This window comes from Macrotis lagotis, chromosome X (assembly GCF_037893015.1).
Source record: "Macrotis lagotis isolate mMagLag1 chromosome X, bilby.v1.9.chrom.fasta, whole genome shotgun sequence".
NCBI classification, from domain to species: domain Eukaryota; kingdom Metazoa; phylum Chordata; class Mammalia; order Peramelemorphia; family Peramelidae; genus Macrotis; species Macrotis lagotis.
Window position 1 is genome coordinate 150,944,810 of NC_133666.1, and position 14,326 is coordinate 150,959,135.

The following is a 14,326-nucleotide window of genomic DNA, read 5'->3' on the forward strand; positions in this document are numbered from 1 at the left end:
TCTCTCTCACACACACACACACTCACACACACACATATACACATGCTTTCTCACATGTATGGATAAATATATGTATATACATATCTGTCTGCATATATATATATTTATATATTATACTATATATATGTATATGTGTATATACATATATATATATATACATATATATATATAATATATATATCCTGAGATAAATTGTCTCTAGAAAATGTCAACAGCTACATCTAGTGGGAAGAGAGAATAAAAGCAGCTTTTACACAGCTGTCATTTCTCAAGGAACTTACAACATTCATTTGTTTTCAAGAGTCATCCTGTGTCTTACATTCAGGGAATGAAAGTATACTCCTAAGAAGGAAAGACACCAGATTAACCAATCTGAACCTGATCCTGAAGCCTATATGCAGGCAAAAAAATTCCATTGACCAGCAATAGTTTCAGTTGGCAGTGGGAGCTTGTTTCATCCTTTCAACACAAAAAGCTTTTGTCATTGCTTTTTTCTTGACCTTGAAGAATATTGCAAATAGGAAATAGAATCATTATAAGGGGAAATTAAATAAATAATTTCTTTTTCTCATAAATGGAACATCATTTTGCTAAAAAGCTTAATGTTCTATGAAACCAAAACACAACAAAATTTAAAAGAAAATATCTCATCCTCCACAAATCTCTGCCTTTTCACTAAAGGCACAAGAGTGATTATATTCATGTATACCAATATGGCTAGTTATATGTACCTCCTCTATAAATATATATATATATATGTAGGTGTATATGTAGACATATGTTTCTGTGTGTACATACATATATAAACATGTGTGTATTAAGCCATTATTCAAAACTATGTATCCCATTCTTAGATACCATCATCTGCTCACTTTACAAATCTGCTTTTTTTATCCTCTGCCCTATGCCTTCAGCAGGTATGTGATCAAAAAATCATATCTGTCTAAGGTCTTCAGCTTCTTCCTGGGGACTTCATAATCTTTGTCAATACTTTCTAGTTTCTTTCTAGCAGTATCATTTGAATACATGGAAATCACCAGAAGTGGTTAATACTCACCTGTTTTGACTGCTCTTAGGATATTCTCTGTCATACCCTAGAAGTTACATTCCTCTAAAAGGCAATATACCTGCCAATAGTTATAAGGTCAACAGTTGACGTTAACAAGGAGATATCAACCCATTATTCTGCTCTTCCTTCTATGACTGCATTGGAAGATCAATCATCTGACACCTATGGGTCTATTTTATCATCTTTAGAGGACAAACAGTGGCTTCCCCCTAAAGCAATCCAACTACTTTCTCTCTCTCTCTTTTTTTTTTAGGTTTTTGTAAGGCAAATGGGGTTAAGTGGCTTGCCCAAGGCCACACAGCTAGGTAATTATTAAGTGTCTGAGACTGGATTTGAACCCAGGTACTCCTGACTCCAGGGCCAGTGCTTTATCCACTAGGCCACCTAGCCGCCTGAAGAGTGGCCTCCCCCGGAGGAGGGGAATTTTTTTTTTTTTTAGATTTTTCAAGGCAGTGGGGTTAAGTGGTTTGCCCAAGGTCACACAGCTAGGTAATTATTAAGTGTCTGAGGCCACATTTGAACTCACTCAGGTACTCCTGACTCCAGGGCTGGTGCTCTATCCACTGCACCACCTAGCCGCCCCTACTTTCTCTTTCAAAAGAATCTTAACACTTCGAAAAGAACTGTGATAGAAAATGTCATTCTCGTTCAAAGAAAGAACTATCAAATCTGAATACAAATCAAAGCATACTATTTTCACTTTTTTTAATTTGTTTTTTTTTGTTTGTTTCTTTTCTTCTCATGGTTTTTCCCTTTTTGTTCTGATTCTTCTTTCATGGTGTGACTATTATGTAAATATGTGTAAGATACATGTAAAACCTATATCAGATTATTTGCTATTTTAGGGTGGAGGAAGGGAAGGATGGGAGGGGGGAAAGTTTACAAAAGAGAATGTCAAAAATTATCTTTACATATAATCAGAAAAGTAAATAAAAAATAAGAAAATCTTAAATTTGGTTTAAGCATTGCTGTTGCAATGTCAACCTAGTCACTACATATTTATCACAGGATTTATTTGGATTTGTTTGCTTTTTTTTGCTCCAAGTGTTCAGTGATCTTTTACTCCTCCATTGCTTGACATTTTTCCACTGTTCACCCTCCTGACTCAGGTCACAATTTTCCTTTGCTTTTTCAGATCCTTTTACTTTTTTCCTTTTCAGATTATATCTATACTTCTTTTTTCCCCTTAGGAACTCTTCATTGAACTGCATAACCTGTGTATTCTGCAAGTCCTGTCAACTTTTCTTCTAGAAGAGAGAGAGCCTATAATTCAAGCAAATATAAAAATCACCTTCTTAGAGCAGAAAAACAAGCATTGCATATTCAAGCATTCAAGATTCAATGAATTCTCCATTATAGGTGAGATCTTCAGTTACTATCTCTCAAAATACTAGCTGAACATGTCCAATCACTCAATGCTATTTTTTAACATTCAAAACATATTGACATAGATTCTAGGGTGGTTTGCTGTTTTCTTGTCCAATTCATTTTATAGAGGCAAACAGGTGAAATGACTTGCCCAAGGTAAGTTTGAGGCTATCACCTAAGTGATATCATCAGCCTTTAACTACTTGGTGACCCCATACATTTCCTACTTCTCTTTCTCCCACTGACCTTTTACTCTGTTTTACCTATTTTATTTTTTTACCCATCTTACCTATTTTCCATGATAGTTTCTTTTTAAAAATTCCTCCTCCTCCTCCTTCAGCTAAATTAGTTTTCCTTAATTGTTTCTTTGAGTTCTCCCAAGATTTTAGCCTTCCAAATATAATCTCTGGTCATCATTTTCTTCAATACCACAAAATTCAAAATCCTCTGTATACCTCACCCACACATATAATATACACATATATTTACATATGTATATAAATATAGATATATAGACATTTAACACATTTGTTAAATTTCAATTGTGTACAGCTCTCCATGACTTCATTTGGGGGGTATTCTTGGCAGAGATCCTGTAGTAGTTTGTCATTTTTTTCCAATTCATTTTACAGATGAGGAAACTAAGGTAAATAGAATGGTATGCCATTCCTTCTCCAGCTCATTTTACAGATCAGGAAATGACTTACCTAAGGTTACACTGCTTGTAAATTTTTGAGCCTAGATTTGAAGATAAGTGTTCTTGATTGCAAGACCATTGCTATCCATTGTGATTCCTACTGCCCTTGCCCAAGAAACCTGATTGGAAAGTTTAGATCTTGACACTTGGATCTGATGATATCTCCAGATTGTTCCATCTGTGGTTAGGAACTGATCTCATAAATTTTCCAATAGAAGTAAGAAATGACTCCATATTAAAGGTAGAATTGGAAACCACATCAACCACTAAACATGAAAGAATTTTATCTATATTCGAAATCTCTCTCCTGGCATTTATGGATAGGATATACCAATTAATTCTCAAGAAAGTAAAGGATCTTTTTCAATTTACTAAGGTCAGGCATTGAAGGACACACAGTTTAGTTAGATTAAGTATAGAGCCCATATGTATGAATATATATATGTATGTATAGATATATGTGAATAAATACATATGTATGTAGATACATTTTATGTGTATATATAAGTATATGTATAAACCTCTATGATGTTATATAATTTTATCATGTTATTGCATTATATTATATTGTATTATGTATCTTATCTCATATTATATATTATATTGCATTATTGCATGTTATATTGCATTATAATATATATGATATATGCAATACACTTCATACATATGAATCACTTCACTTTAATTCATGTAGAAAATGTTATTAATGTAAGTAGAATCCTCTAGAGCAGTCACAACTGATGAAAAAAGTTCAATATAGTTTTTGAGTCAATGCATTTGCCTACCAAAAAAAATTACCACTTTATAGCCACTCCTCAATTTTATATGAATACAGTCTAACTGTGGAAGAATTTCAAAGATGGCTAATAACCATCCTATTTCACAATTCTCTCAGTACCTAGGATGTAATTTGTCTGGGCCTGGTGTCTTCTACTTTTCAAGGGCAGTTAGCTAAGCTCTTACTGCATTCTCAGCTACCTTTAGTCTCTTCTCTTTGGTGACATCTATACCAAGAACATTTAAGATGGAGCCACCTACATGGAAGTAGGTAGGACCATTCCAGGAGACTAAAGATTTGGAGGAAGCACAGACATTCTGAATTGGTCAACACTTGGCTGGGAGCATATTTCTTTCCACGGAATTGACTACTTCGTGTGTGTGCATGTGTGTGTGTGTGTGTGTGTGTGTGTGTGTGTGTGTGTGTGTGTGTTCTATTGTATAATATTTATTTTGATAATATTTCCCAACTGTTTGAACCTTTTCTTGCCTCACTCAGAATTTTGGGATTTTTGTTTAGTTGTTTTGGCTTTTAAAATTTTCCCGGTTACATATAAGAACACATTTCAACATTCACTTTTAAAACCCTGAGTTCTGATTTCTCTCCTTTTACATGGTAGGCATCCCTATCTCCCTCACTGAGAAAGCAAGTCATTTGATGTAGACTAGAAATGGGTAGTCATGAAAAATATTACCACAATAATCATGTTGTCAAATTAAACATAGCCCCCCCCCAAGAAAAGAGAAACCTCAAGAAAAGAAAGTTTAAAAAAAGTATGCCTCAATCTTTCTTTGGTATGGATAGTATTCTTTACCATAAATCCTTTACCATAAATTATCTTAGTTCGTAGCATTGCTGAGAAAAGGTAAGTAATTCAGTCCATCATCCTGCAACATTGCTGTTACTTTGTATATAGTACATTTTCCATCGCATCTGCTCATGAAAGTTTTTTTTTACTGAGAGCATTCTGTTATCATTTCTTCTAACAGAATAAATAGCATTTCATCATAATCACATACCACAATTTATTCAGCCATTCCCCAAATGATGAACATCTCCTCAATCTCCAGTTTCTTGCCACCAAAAAAAGAGTTGCTATAAATATTCTTATACATATAGGTTCCTTTTCCTTCCTGCTTTTCAACTCTTCTGGTATATAGACTTAGTAGTGGCAATGCTAGATTAAGGGGTAAATATGGTTTTACCAACCTTTGAGCATAGTTCCAAATTATTCTACCAAATTGTTATATCAAATCACATCTTCTCTAACAGTGCATTATTCTCATTTTCCCTCTTCCCCTCCATTTGTCACCTTCTCTTTATGTCTTATTAACAAATTCAAAAGGCATAAGGTAGGACCTCAAAATTGTTCCAACCTACATTTCTCTCATCAATAGTAAGTAGGACATTTTTAATGATTTAAATAGCATTAATACCTCACTGAAAACTAGTCAAAACTTTTGTTCATTTATCAATTGGGAAATGTCTCTTATTTTTTATAAATTTGACTCAGTTCTCTATGCTTGAGAAATGAGATAGTTACCAGAGAAACTTGTTTCAGTAATTTTTCCCCACAGTTGCTATGAATTGGTCTCATGGAAGAGATCAAAATTCCTTTTTCTTACTTGAAATCCCTGCTTTTATTTGAAATTCAAGTAAGGGAGATAGAGGAAAAATTGGAAAAATAAATGAGAGTGATGTGGGAAAATCACAAAAACCAAATCAGCACCTTATTCTCCCCATCCCCATTTATTCTCTCTCCTTTCACCCTGTACATCCTCAAAAGTCTTTTGCATCTGACTATCCCCTTCCACAATCTTCCCTCTTTTCTATCACCTCCCCACCACTTTCTCTCATCCTTTTTCCCCTCCTATTTTCCTCTAGGGTTAGACAGAATTTTTGTAATGAATTGAATGTGCATATTATTCCCTCCCAATGAGAGTAAGGTTCACTCACTCATTCTCACCTCCCCCATCATCCACTCCACCCCCAAAACTTTTTCTTGCCTCTTTTATGTGAAATGGCTTGCCTTATTCTACCACTCCCCCTTTCTCTTTCTCCTAGTATATTCCTTTCTCACTCATTAACTTAATCTTTTTAATATATTGTACCTTCAAATTCAGCTCCCACCTGTGTCTTCTCTATATATGCTCCTTCTAGCCCTAATAAATGAGAAAGTTCATATGAGTTATCAGCAACATCTTCCCATGCAGGAATATAAGCAGTTCATTTAAGTCCCTTATTATTTTCTTTTCCTATTTACCTTTTTTTTTTTTAGGTTTTTGCAAGGCAAATGGGGTTAAGTGGCTTGCCCAAGGCCACACAGCTAGGTAATTATTAAGTGTCTGAGACTGGATTTGAACCCAGGTACTCCTGACTCCGGGGCTGGTGCTTTATCCACTACTCCACCTAGCTGCCACTCCTATTTACCTTTTTGTGCTTCACTAGAGTCTTGCATTTAAAAGTCAAATTTTCTGTTCACCTCTGATTGTTTTCATCAGGAAAATTTGAAAGCTCCCTATTTCAAATAATTTCCATCTTTTCCCTTGAAAGAATATGTTCAGTTTTGCTGGGTAGTTGATTTTCAGTTGTAACCTAAGCCCTTTTGCCTTCCAGAATATCATTTTGCAAGTTTTAAGATCCCTTAATGTAGAAGCTGTTAAATATTGTGCTATGCTATCCTGAATGTGTATCCATAATATATTGTTTCTTTGTAGTTGCTTGCAATATTTTCTCCTAGGCCAAGGAATTTGGATATAACAGTTCTGAGACTTTTCATTTTGGGATTTCTGTCAGGATATGATCAGTAGGTTCTTTCAATTTCTGTTTTAAGCTCTGCTTCCAGAATATCAGGCTGTTTTCCTTGAAAAAAATTATCCCTAGGCTCTCTTTTTTTTTTGGTACTGGTTTTTAGGTGGTCAAATAATTTTTAAATTATCTCTCCTTGACATGTTTCCCAGGTCAATTGCTTTTCCAATGAGATATTTCACATTTACTTCTAGTTTTTCATTCTTTTGGTTTTGTTTTATTGTTTCTTGATTTCTCACAAAGTTATCAATTTCCCTTTGCTCCAATCTATATTTTAAGGAATTATTTTCTTCAGTGAATTTTTGAATCTCCTTTTCCATTTGGTCAGTTCTGTTTCTTTAAGGCATTCTTCTCCTTATTGGCTTTTTGGGGCTCTTTTCTCATTTGGCCCAGTATGATTTTAAAGATTTTTTTCAGTATTTTTTGGTTTCTCCTTTACTAATCTGCTGCCTTGGTCTTCATGATTTTCCCTTCTCACTTTCATTTAACTTCTCAAATTTTCCTCTATCTCCCTTACTTGATTTTCAAGTAAAAGTAGGGATTTTAAGTAAAAAAAAAAAAGAATTTTGAGCACCTCCATGGCCTGAGACCAATTTCTTAGAGGCTTTGGTTGTAGAAGCTTTGATGTTGTTATCTTCTTCTGAGCATGTATTTTTATCTTTCTTCTGATTGTAGCAACTGTCTATGGTCAGATTTTGTTTCTTCTTTTGTATGCTCACTTCCCTGTCTATGATTTGATTTTACTTCTTTGTTAAGGTGAGGCTCCACTTCCAGGGTAGAGGAGCTAGGGGAAATTTTTCAGAGACACTTCTAGGCAAGTTTTCACTTCTTCCTAGGTCTAATGATCTAAGGAGATGTTTGTCCTACTCTCCTGGTCAGTGCTCTGACCTATGGGTAACCACAAGAACTTCTTTCTGCTGTGGAACTGTGAGAAGAGTCCCTGCACGACTATGGCAGTAAACCTTGCTATGGAAGTGCTCCTCTTTCCTGGGATTGGTTCCCCAGACTGCAACCCAGATCTGAGTATGGGCAAAGCAACAGATATCTGCCTCAGTGACAACAAAGAGACCCCTGTTATCTCCTTCTGACCCCCTCATCATCTGTCAGCTGAAAGTTCCACAAGCAGCTACCTCTCCTGATTCAGTGACCCTGGAGACCTGCTCCTGGTCTGCTGGAGTCAGATCTCTGCGCTGAGATCTGCACTGAACTGTGCTCCACTCTCCCTCTATTGCAGCAGAGTTTTCTTGATGATCTTCCAAGCTGTTCTTGGCAATCTCTGGGCTGAGAGATCAGGAAACTTCCTCGCACTGTCACTGTTGCTATCTCTTCCTGAATAGCTGAGGTTTATTCACTCTAGCACAACCTACACTGCTTTGCACTCCTCTCTCATCCTGGGGCAGCAGACCCTTCCCAACCAATCTTCTAAGTTGTCTTGTGTTAGAAAATTGTTTCACTCTGTCTTTTTTGTGTATTTTACCACTCTAGAATTTGGTTAGAGTCATTATTAAAGGTATTTGAAGTGGTTTGGGGGAGACCTCGGGCAAGTCCCTGACTTTATTCTACCATCTTGGCTCCACCTGCCCCCCAAGTGACCAACTAAACAGTCTAAATGAGCATGATCAAGTGACTTTCTCTCCATTTTCATTTGAGTGAAGGACTTTTTCATTGATGCTATTATGCAAAATGGTAAGGAAGGAGAACCTGAGGAGCACTCCCCTTTCACTATAAATTCCCTTCCATTACTCCTTGTGACCTCAAGAAACTGATCTTTACTATTCAGTGGACTCAGAGAAGAGACTACCTAACCTGGCGGTTCAGAGAAGTGGAATCCAGGAGTTTAATAACCCAGCAGGGCTTTCAAACTTTGTGAAAGTCATACTGTGTAGTAACTGAATTAAATTTTTAATCTAATAAGCAGTCCTTTTTTCAGAAACCAAGGTGGTAGACCAAGAAGGAAGAGATGCCCTCAACATGTTAGAAGAACGTTTTTGTGTTTCTTCTTACTGTATCTTTTTTTTAGTTATTTTTTTTTTAGTTTTTGCAAGGCAATGGGGTTAAGTGGCTTGCCCAAGGCTACACATCTAGGTAATTAAGTGTCTGAGGCTGGATAATGCTTAATAAATGACTCATGTCACAAAAAAGTTGATGGGGGGGTATTGTGAACTACTTCCACTAGATGGCAGTAAATGTCAAAAATTGGATAAACCATGAACTATAACAAATTAAAAATATAAACCATAAAAAAAGAATTTGAAAGTAGAAATAGCAAAAAAAAAGCAAACAAGCCATACTGTTGTCAAATGATGCTTAATCATGAGTTATATCTGACCAACAAGATAAAGATATATAGATATATATACATTAGTTATGAGATTTACTAAAGCATTATCATCACAAAACATAACTAGTAGTACTATGCATGTTTTTAATACAGTTTTCCATAACCTCATCAATAGAAACAACTCTTTATGCTTTTTAGTTACGAAATCATTTTGTAAGACACAAATTAGTCCCAATTGTCCTCTTTGTACCTTACTATAATAGATATAAGGATTATCTACTTTCATTTCCCAGATTTCACTTCCCAGGCTTACCTCTTAGTAGACAACAACCCACTTAATTTTAAAATAGATCTACTTTTTTTGGAACTTTTTTTTGTTTTTCAAATAGAATGCTTCTCTAAACGCTTCAGTTTAAAAGCTGTCCAAACAATATATATATATGTGTGTATATATATATATATATATATATATATATATATATATATAATTTAAAATAGCACAGAATTATAAAATACTAAAGTTGGAAGGGACCTCAGAGGTCATATAATACAATCCTTACCTAAGTAAAAATTGTCTCCACACCCTTTCAAATGGTCATCTACCCTTTGCTCAAAAACATCTCATGAGAGAAAACCACAGAAGCAATACATTCTTTTTTTTCCTCTTACAAAGTTTCTCTGCATATTAAGCCTAAAATCTGCCAATTCAAATTCTCATTATTCCAACTTCTGCCTTATGAGATCAAGCAGAACTTCTCATTTTCTTCCAATATAACAGTATCCCAGGTACCTAAAGACAGCCTTTAATGCCCTTGTCCACTTCCTTCTCAAAGTTAACTCTCAGTTTCCTTTGTCAATATCTATACATTGCCATCTGCCATTTTAATTGTGGATTTATTCTGGGTTACTTTTTAAAATGTATGACCTGAGTCACACTGAGTATAATATTCTGAGAGGAATCCATGCAGTTCCATATTGAAGCAATCTTGACAATTTAATATTCACATATTAACATGAAATTACAATAATAATTATACCAAAATGTTTAATGATATACCATAGAAATGATAAAATACAACATCCTTGACATTTTTCCACTACTGCTTCTAGTTGCCCCTAAGGCCAGGTTAAAATGAAAAGAGGTGTCAAAAAGAATAGGAACAATATCCAGAGGGATCTAATTCTGTTTCCTTTGTCCAGACAATTAAAATTTCTTGACTTTGGGGATTTAATTTGAAGTGATTTTTTTTAATTTTATGTGTAACCAAGTCAAAAACTTGGTTGGTCTAGAATTGGATAGGGGAGACATTTATTTCCATAAACTTTTTTCTGTTCAGAAATAGCTTTTTTATAAATTGAGATGTCTACATCATAAATTAAAATCTTCAAGAAAAAGTTAGTTATCCTTACAAATTATATAGTTTATTTTTTAAATATTTTATTACAATTACACTTAAAAATTTTAAGTACTTTTTTCATATTATGAATTCCAAATCTGTCCCTCCTTGTCTAAGAAGGCAAGCAATTTGATATCAATTATACAAGTGAAGCCAGACAAAGCATATTTTCACATAAACAAAAGAAAAGACATTTAAAAAACAAGAAAAATAAAGTAGAAAAGTATGCTTCAATATGCATTCAGAGCTTATCAGTTCTCTGTCTCTGGAGGTAGATAGCAATCTTCACCATAGGTTATTGTTTTGATCAGAATAACTAAAGGTTTCATAGTTGATTATCCTTACAATATTGCTGTTAATGTGAACAATGTTCTATTGTTTAGGCTCACTGCACTTTATATCAGTTCCTAAAAGTCTTCCCAGCTTTTCCTGAAACCATCTTGTTTATCAATTTTTATAATACCATAATATTCCATCACAATTATGTTCTACAACTTGTTCAGTCATTCCCTAATTTATGGACATACATTCAATTTCCAATATTTTTGCTGCCACAAAAAGAGCTAAGTAGATAGATAGATGGATGGATGATATATAGATAGATGATAGATTGGATATGCTGGTAGGTGGATAGGTAGGTAGATAGATACATAGATACATAGATAGAGAGACAGACAGATATTCTACTTTGAAAATGTGATTTAAAATGTAGTTTTTCTTATGCCTATTTGGTAACAATTAATTTTTAAAAGTTTACAATTTTTTTAAATGTTCAAGAATTGGTTATCCTTTCATTTTTTTCAAAAAAAGGATTTATTTCAAAGGAAATATATATGGTATTTTAAAATGAAGGATTCAGATATTAAAAACATTGAGTTTGAGGGGGAGGAATCAATAGCACCCATCCTCATACTCTCTTTGCTTTGTCTGACACTCCAAGTTTCAATGGTCATAGTTTCCACAGAGATAGTGTAACAATAATTATTTCCACAGAAGAGCAAGGAATAAAAGATTTCTTTCCAAAAACTTGGCCAGAAATAAACCAAATTCATTCCAAAGGGGTCAGGTAGCCTTAAAGTCTTTGAGGCTTTGAAAAAAAAGCATATGTGTCAATTAAAAACATGACAGTTTCTTTGCCTGAACCGAAATTTTTGAGTATAAGAGTTAAAATCATTTTAGATTTCCTTTCCCTTTCTCTCTTTTCTTCACACAATAACACAATACGGGGGGAAAAAAATAACTAGAGTGAGAAGTGGTAATTTCATAGCACAGCTCTGCTATTTGCCACCTGTGTGAATTTGCATGAGATGCTTAACCTCTGTGGTCCTCAGATCCTTCATCTATTCAAGGGAGGATTAGACTGCAGTATTGTTCTAGGCCCTTCTAACTCTAAATCTATGCTATATGATCCCTTTCATACAAGCATTTTCTGTTAATGTGAAATCTCATATTCAGAGAGGACAGGACCAACACACAAGGTGTCTTGAAAGACAATGTAGTTTTAAGCTATTATTCCATTAAGCATTTAACAAAAATTTACTGTTGAAAGTAATACAATATTTTTAAATATTGAAAATTTCACTATAAAATGCTAATTAAAAAAGTATTTTTAAAAATTGAGAAATGAGGGGCGGCTAGGTGGTGTAGTGGATAAAGCACTGGCCCTGGAGTCAGGAGTACCTGGGTTCAAATCTGGTCTCAGACACTTAATAATTACCTAGCTGTGTGGCCTTGGGCAAGCCACTTAAGCCCTGTTTACCTTGCAAAAACCTAACAATAAATAAATAAATAAATAAATAAATAAATAAATAAATAAATAAATAAATAGATACATAGATAGATAGATAGATAGATAGATAGATAGATAAATGAATGAATGAATGAATGAATGAATGAAATTGAGAAATGAAAGTTCCTCTCTTAGAAATTCATTGCTAATTTATCCCCCAGCAATAGTCATCCCATTAGATTACTTTCTCTATAATCCAATTCTGCATATACAAACCCTCTCTGACTCTTGTTCTGCAAGAATGGAAAGTAAATAATGAGTAATTGTTTTATACATCAATATGAAGTAAGGATTTTGAAGGGTGGGTCAATTTGTATTCCCAGATACAATACCCAGTGTTGACCTTTAAACTGAACCTCATCCAGTCTCAAAGCTAAGAAAGTGTTTTCATTTCCACATGACTGAATTTCAAGTATCTCTGTGTTAGAAGTTTCTTTCTTCTAGTTATTTCCAGCCAAACCAGAAACAGGAAAACTGTCAATCTATTGGGTAAGTTTTTTTTCCTTTTAGTATTGAATTTTAGTAATGAAGTCAAGAGAGTTAAAAGGTGAAAAATTCAGTTTCTCCAATCCTTTGTAGTTTTAATTTTGCTATCAATTAATTAATTAATTGCTCATCTTCTTTAAGGAAATTGGATCATAGAATTGAAAGTTCAAATAGAATAAGCATTTATATAGTGCCTTCCATGTACTAGTCACTCTATAAATATTAACTCATTTGATCCTCACAACATAATTTTTGGGCAAAAAGAAAGTTAAGTGATTTACCCAGGATCATACCACCAAAAAGTTTCTGAAAACAAATTCAGTAGATTCCAGGTCTTATGCTCTATCCACTCTACCATCTAGCAATGTTGTTTTAAATGTTATCTAGTCTGAACTCTTCAGAAAGATTAAGTAATTTGTCCATAGTCATACAGGTACAAGTGAAGCACTACTCTGTAGTATAAAATGCTCCAGTCCCATTAAATCATGATTGTACAACATAAAAGACCTCAAGATGAAAGTGCAAATAATGTCAGTTTCCTAACTATGTTGGACATACAATACTAAAAATTTGAATGTTTAGAGACCTACAAATTGGCAGAATATTTCTCATTCTTTCTGGAGGTTTTTTAAAACCAAAGGAAAAGATAGGAAAATCATGAGAAATCAAACTTGTGATTTTTAATGGTAAAGGAACTCCTAGCTGAGGAAATTCAATCTACCAAAAAAGGGTCATCACCTTATAATCTTAAAAAGCTGCATGGAGCACTAAGTGTCTTTTCCTAGTGTCATTCAGTATGTGCCAGAGATGAGAAGTAAGTTTATACAGGAAATGCTTTAACAAGGTCACTAACACTTCTCCCTTTCTCAATGGAGAAATGGAAGTGTTCAGTATGCTTTAAATAATTAAGAATATGTTATGTGGGGTGGCTAGGAGGCATAGTGGATACAGCACTGGCCCTGAAGTCAGGAATACCTGAGTTCAAATCAGGCCTCAGATATTTAATAATTACCTGGCTGTGGGCAAGCCATTTAACCCCATTTGCCTTGCAAAAACCTAAAGAAAAAAAAGAAAAAAGAAGAATATGTTATGTGTTGCTTCTTTCCTTTTTTCTTTTCTGAATATGCATTCATCTTCAAAGAGAAGAAATGGAAGTGATATTCATTTCAAAATTTAATTGACTCTTAGATTTTGAATCATTTTGGAGACATCTCTCTTCTTTTTTTCCTTATAAGCAATAGACTTTCCCAAATTGTCAGATAAAGAAAATTGTATAGGGTTTATCTGTATCAGTTCAAAAAAAAATATAACCAGAGGTAAAACATTTAAATGATTCTTCTCTTCCATTGGAATTAAATTGCAAGAAAATAAAAGAGGCATTTATAGATTATTTTGCTTTTTTATTATGTCTGTTACTGAATGGCATATTCACTGATTATAGAGCATCATCCTATATGCTATGAAAAAATATGATAAAATATCAACTTCCAAACCATCACTGTCAGTAGAAGTAATAGTCAGGGGTAAAAAAAAAATAGACTAACTTGTTACTAACTTTAATTTCTTTGAATTCCATCAAAGAATGTCATTTTTGACAATGCTATGCTATGCAACTGCCCTTTTATTCAAATCATCTTTTATGTCTCCAATATC

At 34.0% G+C, this 14,326-nt stretch overlaps 1 long non-coding RNA gene across 4 annotated transcripts in view; it reads right to left on the bottom strand.

Annotated features, from left to right (window-relative positions):
- Positions 1 to 14,326, bottom strand: part of LOC141501923 (uncharacterized) — a 47,612-nt gene that overhangs the window by 21,099 nt on the left and 12,187 nt on the right. For all 4 annotated transcript variants that reach the window (XR_012472339.1, XR_012472338.1, XR_012472336.1 and 1 more), the window contains exons 3-4: positions 13,686 to 13,729; positions 6,024 to 6,074 (exon numbers count right to left, since the gene is read on the bottom strand). This is a non-coding gene — a long non-coding RNA (uncharacterized LOC141501923). The remainder of the gene's footprint in view (positions 1 to 6,023; positions 6,075 to 13,685; positions 13,730 to 14,326) is intronic.